The following is a 7,720-nucleotide window of genomic DNA, read 5'->3' on the forward strand; positions in this document are numbered from 1 at the left end:
TCATTCGAGGAAACCGTGTTTGATGAAGGAATGGAATGATAATAAGGGAAAAAATCGAAACATTCGAATGTGTTTGAGGAACCCGTGCTGGCGTGTATGGTAGGGAGTAAATATGGGATATTATAGTACACTAGTACCAATATGGTTGAAACTAATTGAGATTGAGAGTAAAGTCAGGACTCCGAGATTGGTACACCAGAGGAGAGTAAATTTGTAACTTTAGGATATGGACACCAGTGAAGACTGAATCTGGGACTAAGGGAGGTGTGAACCCTGGACTATGGGAGATAGACCCCATTAGGGAGTGATCGTGGGACCACAGGATTTGGACTCCAGTGGGGAGTGAACCTGAAACTATGGGATGTGGACTGTAGTGTGGAATGAACTTGGGACTATGGGAGGTAGACACCAATGGGAAGTGAACCTTGGGCTATAAGAGGTGGACACCACTTAGGAGTATTTGTGGAACCGCCATGGGATGTGGAAGTAAACCCGAGGCTATGGTAGGTGGACACTAGTGGGGAATGAATCCTGAGCTATGAGAGGTGGACACCACTGGGGACGGGAGTGAATGCAGGACCATGTGATATATGGACACCTGTGGGGATGTATTGTTCCTGAAATTTGATTTTGTCTGTAAAATGTCCCTGAAATTTGCAATGATAATTTCTCTGTCCCCGCGGTTTTTTTGCCATTTCAAACGCCAAAATTTGCTATAAAAAATGGTAAAATTTGCCATCAAAATAGCAAAATTTGCCAAATTTTTACAAAAATCAAAACAATTAAAACAACATGTACGGTAAAAATTGACACAAATAGGGCATTTTGTAGAATATTGATGTCACAACCTGTCAACATGAATTTATTTATACTTTGAAGGGTTTGAAATAATAATAATAATAATATTAATAATAATAATAATAATAATAATAATAGCCATAGTAAGTAAGTAAGTAAAAAAAAAAGAAGGAAGTAATCAAAATATTCTATTAACTATTTAGCTTCTTAAAATTTGGGAAATCAAAGTGAACAATCGCATAAAAAATTCATAATTTGAAAAACTAATTAAGGAGAGGAAAAAATAACTATTCACACAAGGAAAGAGAAACAAAATCCATTTTCCAATGGGGGCACATTAAATTTGTATTCTCTACTTACTATCCAATTTTGAGCATTATTATTATTGCTTTATATTTCAATTTGGGCCTAATGGATTTTTGAATGAAAAACATGGGGGAAAAGAGGCGAAAAACAAATCTTGGGATCTCCAATAGCCTAGGCTAGGCCATAGAGGTGGGAGGCTAGGCCTAGGACATGTTTGTCCGTTATTTAATGCCAATTTTGGATGCTAGCATTGAAAGTCTCCGTCTTTTCACAATTTTTCATAGCTTTTGTTGTTTTGTTTTTTTAAACAAAAAAATCGTCAATTTAGCCTAAAAACGGCGAAAATTGCGGCTTTTTGCAGCCAAATAAAAATTTGCGGCTTTTTGCGGCCAAGGGTGAAATTTGCGGCCGCGAAAAACAGCGGGGACAGATTTCTTCAATTATTCTCTCTCTACCAATTACTCAGTCCCACAACACCGTTCTCTTTCGTGAGCTTATTGTCGGTTTTTACGAGTATCAAGGGTATACGTAATTCTCTCAGTGGGCACTGGCTTTCGCATAGCCGTCCTTGCCCTGGAAGATCTTTAACCGACCCACTCAAAAAACACGCATGTGCTCAAGCAGTTGAATACGTTTAAAATATTAGCTACCCTCTTTCCACCATATCCAGCTTCCTAATGTTCACGCAACCTTGTCCATTGTTCACAATTCAGTTTTGGCATGGTAATGTTGTGCGGGTGTTAAAAGATCTTGACATAAAAATTTAATAAGGATTTCTAGATCTTGATATCAAAGGTAAATATCTAACACAACAGAAAGCTGAATTTGTTGTCAATAAATGTGGAGAAATGGGCAACTTATTTTGAATCCGAATGGGAAAACGTGCTACAGTAAATGATTTATTTTGTGTTTAGTTCTACTCTTCCCAAATAGGGATCATTAAATGATTACTTTCAAATCACTATATTTGACTTGGAGTGATGTACCATACTTGGTACCATTGTAAGCAGAGTTTAAGTTCCTTTTACATGGTACAGTTAAACCTGTCTATATCGACCACGTAAGATCAACGGCCAAAGTGGTCGTTATATACAGGATTAATGACGGGAAGGGGAGTGGGGGCATGTACACTGCTAGGTGTCAAGGTATTACGCTACTTTTATTGAAAAGATTGACACCTTCTGGGTCAGCCTAATACTAATAGCTAAAAACTAAAAGTAAGAAATATAATTGTGAGGAATTTGAAGCCACATTTTTTAGATTAGCTTGAAAAAAGAACATTGGTTTTTGTTTCAGAAAAATCTTTTGAAAACCAATTATTGCTTTACAGGTAAATTTTATTTTAAAAGTCTGATCCAACATCTGCTCTTCTCCGTACTGTCACATCCTCTAATGAGTGTCTTAATCTTCGAGAGATACAAAAATGATCGATCTGATTCTCTGTCACACCGTCTGGTGAGACCCAAGTTGCCTTGTGTATCCTTTTATGGGGAAACACTGATCCTCCAATCACCAAACTGTTGAATGCACAAAAATTTGTAAATCTCTCACCATTGTCGTTCATCTCTCCCATATCATGACGGCTCATGATACCTTCCTAACCTACGTCATACTGCCCCACTTTAGCATTGGCATCTCCCATCAATATGTTGATGCCCTTCCTTGGCAACTTATCAATGACTTGTTGTAGCAGACAACAAAATGTATCTTAGTCCTCATCTGTTGCGTCCTTTGTTGGGACATAGATCTGTACAATGTTCAAGCTGAAATTCTTGCTCCATGTTGTAAAGGACGCCATGACGATCCTTTCTCCGTGTTGTTCCCATCCGCTCAGGGACTTCTGGGCAAACTTGCTTAGAATTATTCCTACTCCCAGTGAATGAATCCAATCCCCTCTCCCTGAATATAAAATTTTCTCCCCAGACTTGAGGTGTTTCTGTCCGGATTGTATCCAGTGGGCAGTGGCGGTTCTAGCCTATTTACATTGGTGGGGCAAAGATGCTTCGGTCATATATATATATATATATATATATTATATATATATATATATATATATATATATATATATATATATATATATATATATATATATTTATTTTTTTTTTAATTAATTTTTTTTTATTGTTTTTTTATTTATTTATTTATTTATTTATTTTTTGATTTATCTTTTCATTTTTTAAAAGTTATTTATTTATTTATTTATTTTTTAATTAATTTTTTTAAATTATTATTTTTTTCACCTTTAAAAAATAATATTTCAACCACAAATATCACATTTACAATGAAATGACAATACCAGTAGATTTTAATTATTCCAAACGTAATCAAAAATGAATCACGAAAGAGAATACAACTAAAAAATAAAGCGACGAGACATAATGCGACAACACCTTGACAATACAAGTCCATTTCGTTCACTCGAAAAATTAAAGATTTGCTTTAATCCCTCAACGGCGAGATAAATATTTCTGTTACATTACTGGTTTTCAGTAGTATGTAGTAACCTTAAAGTTTTAATCGAGAAGCAACAACAGCGATATGACTCGAGTTTCATTCAGAGCTCAAATTGCATTTCACTGCTGTCTTGATGATTAGAATGACTGTGCCGGTGGTGGTAGTGGTTGGAATAGTGGTAGCGGTGGTGGTGGTGGTGGAGGAGGATGTAATTATGGTAGTGGTTTTGGTGATGCTGTTGGTTAGAATGATAGTTGTGGAGACGATGACGGAAATTTTATGATGATGTTGATATTGTTTTTATTGCTATTGTAGTACTTGTTGTTAATATTGTTGTTGTTGTTGTTGTTGTTAATGAAGAAGAAGATGATGATGATGATGATGATGATGATGATAATGATGATTATGATGACAACGACGATGTCGTCGACAATGATGGTTACCATACGATATTACAAAGTTTATTCAATCTTAGGCTTTCGACAATAAATCATACAATTTGATGACCACATACATGAAAGTGGAAAAAAAATGGTAAATGGAACCAAACAATAAACTGATACCATTAATAACCACAAAAAAATACAACAATAGTAATACCACCAATACGTACAATAATAATAATAATAATAATAATAATAATAATAATAATAATAATAATAATAATAATAATAATAATAATAATAATAATAATAATAATATATAATAATAATAATAATAATAATAATAATAATAATAATAATAATAATATAATAATAATAATAATAATAATAATAATAATAATAATAATAATAATAATAATAATAATGATGATGATGATAATAATAATAATAACAATAATAATATTACCATCATCATTACTACCACCACCATCATTACTACTACCACCACCGCTACCACTATCACTACCACCATCACCATCATTATTACGTTTCCAATCATTTTTTCTCGTTTTTAAAAATTTGATATCTATCAAAACAGACGAAATTCCGGTCATTTTTTTAAAGAGTAGTTAAAATATCTACGATTTTATTAGCCCTGAAAACTACGATTTTTATTTTCCTATTTCAAGTAGGCAGGTCTGATATGACAAGTATCAGTATCAGTTCCATAGTCAAAATAAGACAAACAAAAACAAAGTTTATTTAATCTTAGGCTTTCGCCAATACTTCATACAATACAATTAAGACAAAATAATGTTACCAATTTCTCCTCATGCATTCGTTAGACTATAACAATAACGACCGTGTTATCTTTACTCTTTACCCAACCAACCCCGAGCTTCCCGCCTCTTCATCGCGAACAACTTCTTATGTATGTAGTAGCTTCAGGACGGGCAAGTACGGAATCTGCCCACCCTTCCGTATTTCCTCTATAACTTAGTTAGAATTCAACTCTCTCCTTTCTCAGAAGAGTATTTCTCGTATACTAATTCAATTGTTGAGAAAACCAAAATGGTGGTTGTATTTTATATATTTATTTAGTCGTGACTTTTGAATAAAAGTGTTTTGTTTTATTAGACGGAATACAATAGAAAATTACATTGTTTTGCAAAATTATTTTGTCTGGCAATAAAAATACAGCGGTAATTAATTTAAGAATTAAAAAAAAAAAGAACTAACAAATTAATTTGTTAAAAAACAAAACAAAAAAAAACCCAAAACAACAACAACAACAAAAAACAAATAAGAAAACAGTTTAAATAAATGAGTTTTGAGAAGCACTAAAGAAAACGAGAAAAAAAGAAAAGTTTAAATGGATAAACAAATATATAAAAACAACACAAATTAATACTAAATTGATATAAAATTAGTAAATTAATAAATTTAATTCAATACTGGAACATTCCCAAAGTCATTACATCAATGGTACCAGCACAAGTAAGGCAATAAATAAGAAAAAGTTCGTTTGCCAAAATCTCTATTTAGTTTTCACTGGTTAATAAGGTGGGCTCATTTGAATTAGCCCGACCTAGTACTGGAGAGGCCAGACAGCAAAAATCGGAGTTAGTTCACCGTCAGGCGACGTGACGATGAGATGACGATGTGGGCGGAGTGGAGTGGTTGGGGGGGGGGGGGGGGTGATAAAAAAAGAACAGGAGCGTATCCTGGTTTATGCATTACGGGATGCATGGTGATTCTCAATCTATCAAAAATACACACAAATTGATTTCAGTACGAAGTATAAAGTTTAAGTAGTAACTTTTGAAATTATCTAATTTAAATTTGATTATTTCAGACCTGGTAATACAGCATATAACTTGAAAAAAACAGGCTGGTATTTGCCCACCCTGCCCATTATTACCAGCCGTCCCTGCCAGTGGGTTTCGCTTACTCCAAGTATATGCAGCCTGTATCTTCTCATCTCTGTCACAACTTGAGAGCTTTTCCTTGCTTCATACATTACATGGTGCGAACGTTCCACGACGCAATTAAAAGCTGCTTGTTTGGCGAAGACGTCATCGGGTCAGCAGAGTCCTTTCGGCTTTGTTGTCCTTCATAAATTCTGTCATTAAAGAAACTCTTCGGTCGTCCAAGCTAAATTAAAAAAAAAAAGTTTGATTTGTCCGCCTGTTTGACTTTTACGGAAAGGGTGTTAACCCTTCGACAACCCCCAACCAGGGGAGTCAAACACCATTAGTCGCCTTTTACGTCCCGCTGGGGAGGCCTTCCGAAAGCTCATACTCCCACATCCCAAGTATTCTTTTTTTTTTTTTAATTTATATATATATATATATATATATATATATATATATATATATATATATATATATATATATATATATATATATATATATATATAAATATAAATATAAATATAAAAATATATATATATATATATATATATATATATATATATATATATATATATATATATATATATATATAATGTTCTAGTAGGTGGTTTGGGAGGGGGGAAACTTAAAAAAAAAAGGTTTACCCCTCCCAAACCCCCTACTAGAACATTATTTTAAAAAAGAATACTGGGGATGTAGGAGTTTTCGGAAGGTCTCCCTCTCTCTGTTGAGGGACCCCGGACACCGCACGGGGGAATTTGAATTTGGCAGGTCTCAAAAGCCCGAGTGCCATCTCCTGTGTTTCGTGACTCTGTGGTGGTGTAACCTAAAAAAGTCCTACAACACGTCCGACATTGCTCGACTTCGGACAAGACCTTTCACCTTCGGTGGACATGCCCTTACAGTGCTTTACAGTCTTACAGAGAGAACGTAAAGGTGGTTTTTGCCCTATGCGTCTCTCGTCCTCGCTTACTGTGAAGTGTTTCCATGCCGCCATTATGAATGTTGTCAGTCATGTGATAAATTCTAAGTTCACAAAGTTTGAAACCGAAATTGCGGAACAAAAAATAGTAATAAATTCTCCAGTCACGACAAATTGTGCAACAGACGAATACAACACGCTATTTCAACTAACAATATTAGGTTTTTGGGAGGGGGGAAACTTTATTTTAAAATAATTTTGGGGGTTTGGGAAGGGGGAAACTTTTAAAAAATTTTTCTTAAAGTCTCTCCCCTCCCAAACCCCTTACTAGACTTTTTAAAAAAAAAAAAAAAAAGTTTCCACCCTCCCAAAGCCCCAAAATCATTTGGGTCCCCGAGTTTGCGGTAGTACCCAATATGGTGTTTGCGGTAGTACCCAATATTATACATTTCTAAACTATCTTCATCATTATATAAATTAGCAAGAGTGTTTTAATATTATATTAAATTCTATTTTCGACATTAGTGGTCTACGACCATACTACGTTGAAAATACTGGTTCTCGTCCGATCACCGAAGTCAAGCAACGTCAGGCGTGGTTAGTACTTAGATGGGTGACCGCTTGGGAACCCCACGTGTTGTAGGCAAAATTTTTTTTATCTATTTGACAATTTTATTACATTTTTTTTTCTTTTTTTTTTTTGTTTTTTGTTGTTGTTGTTGTTGTTTTTTTTAATTATTTAATTTTTTTTTTTAGTAGTAGGAGTAGTTGTAGTAGTAGTAGTGGTAGTAGTAGTAGTAGCAGCAGCAGCAACAGTAGTAGTAGTAGTAGTAGTAGTAGTAGTAGTAGTAGTAGTAGTAGTAGTAGAAGTAGTAGTAGTAGTAGTAGTAGTAGTAGTAGTAGTAGTAGTAGTAGTAGTAGTAGTAGTAGTAGTATCTTATATC

General features: G+C 34.2%; 1 non-coding gene across 1 annotated transcript; it reads left to right on the forward strand.

Moving 5' to 3' along the window:
* Positions 1-7,303: 7,303 nt before the first annotated feature.
* Positions 7,304-7,422, forward strand: LOC144966805 (5S ribosomal RNA). Its single transcript, XR_013644283.1, has one exon. It is a non-coding gene; the product is annotated as a 5S ribosomal RNA (ribosomal RNA).
* Positions 7,423-7,720: the final 298 nt, after the last annotated feature.

This window comes from Berghia stephanieae, chromosome 2, assembly GCF_034508935.2.
Source record: "Berghia stephanieae isolate SIO BIC M18660-M18661 chromosome 2, UCSD_Bste_1.3, whole genome shotgun sequence".
Lineage (NCBI taxonomy): Eukaryota > Metazoa > Mollusca > Gastropoda > Nudibranchia > Aeolidiidae > Berghia > Berghia stephanieae.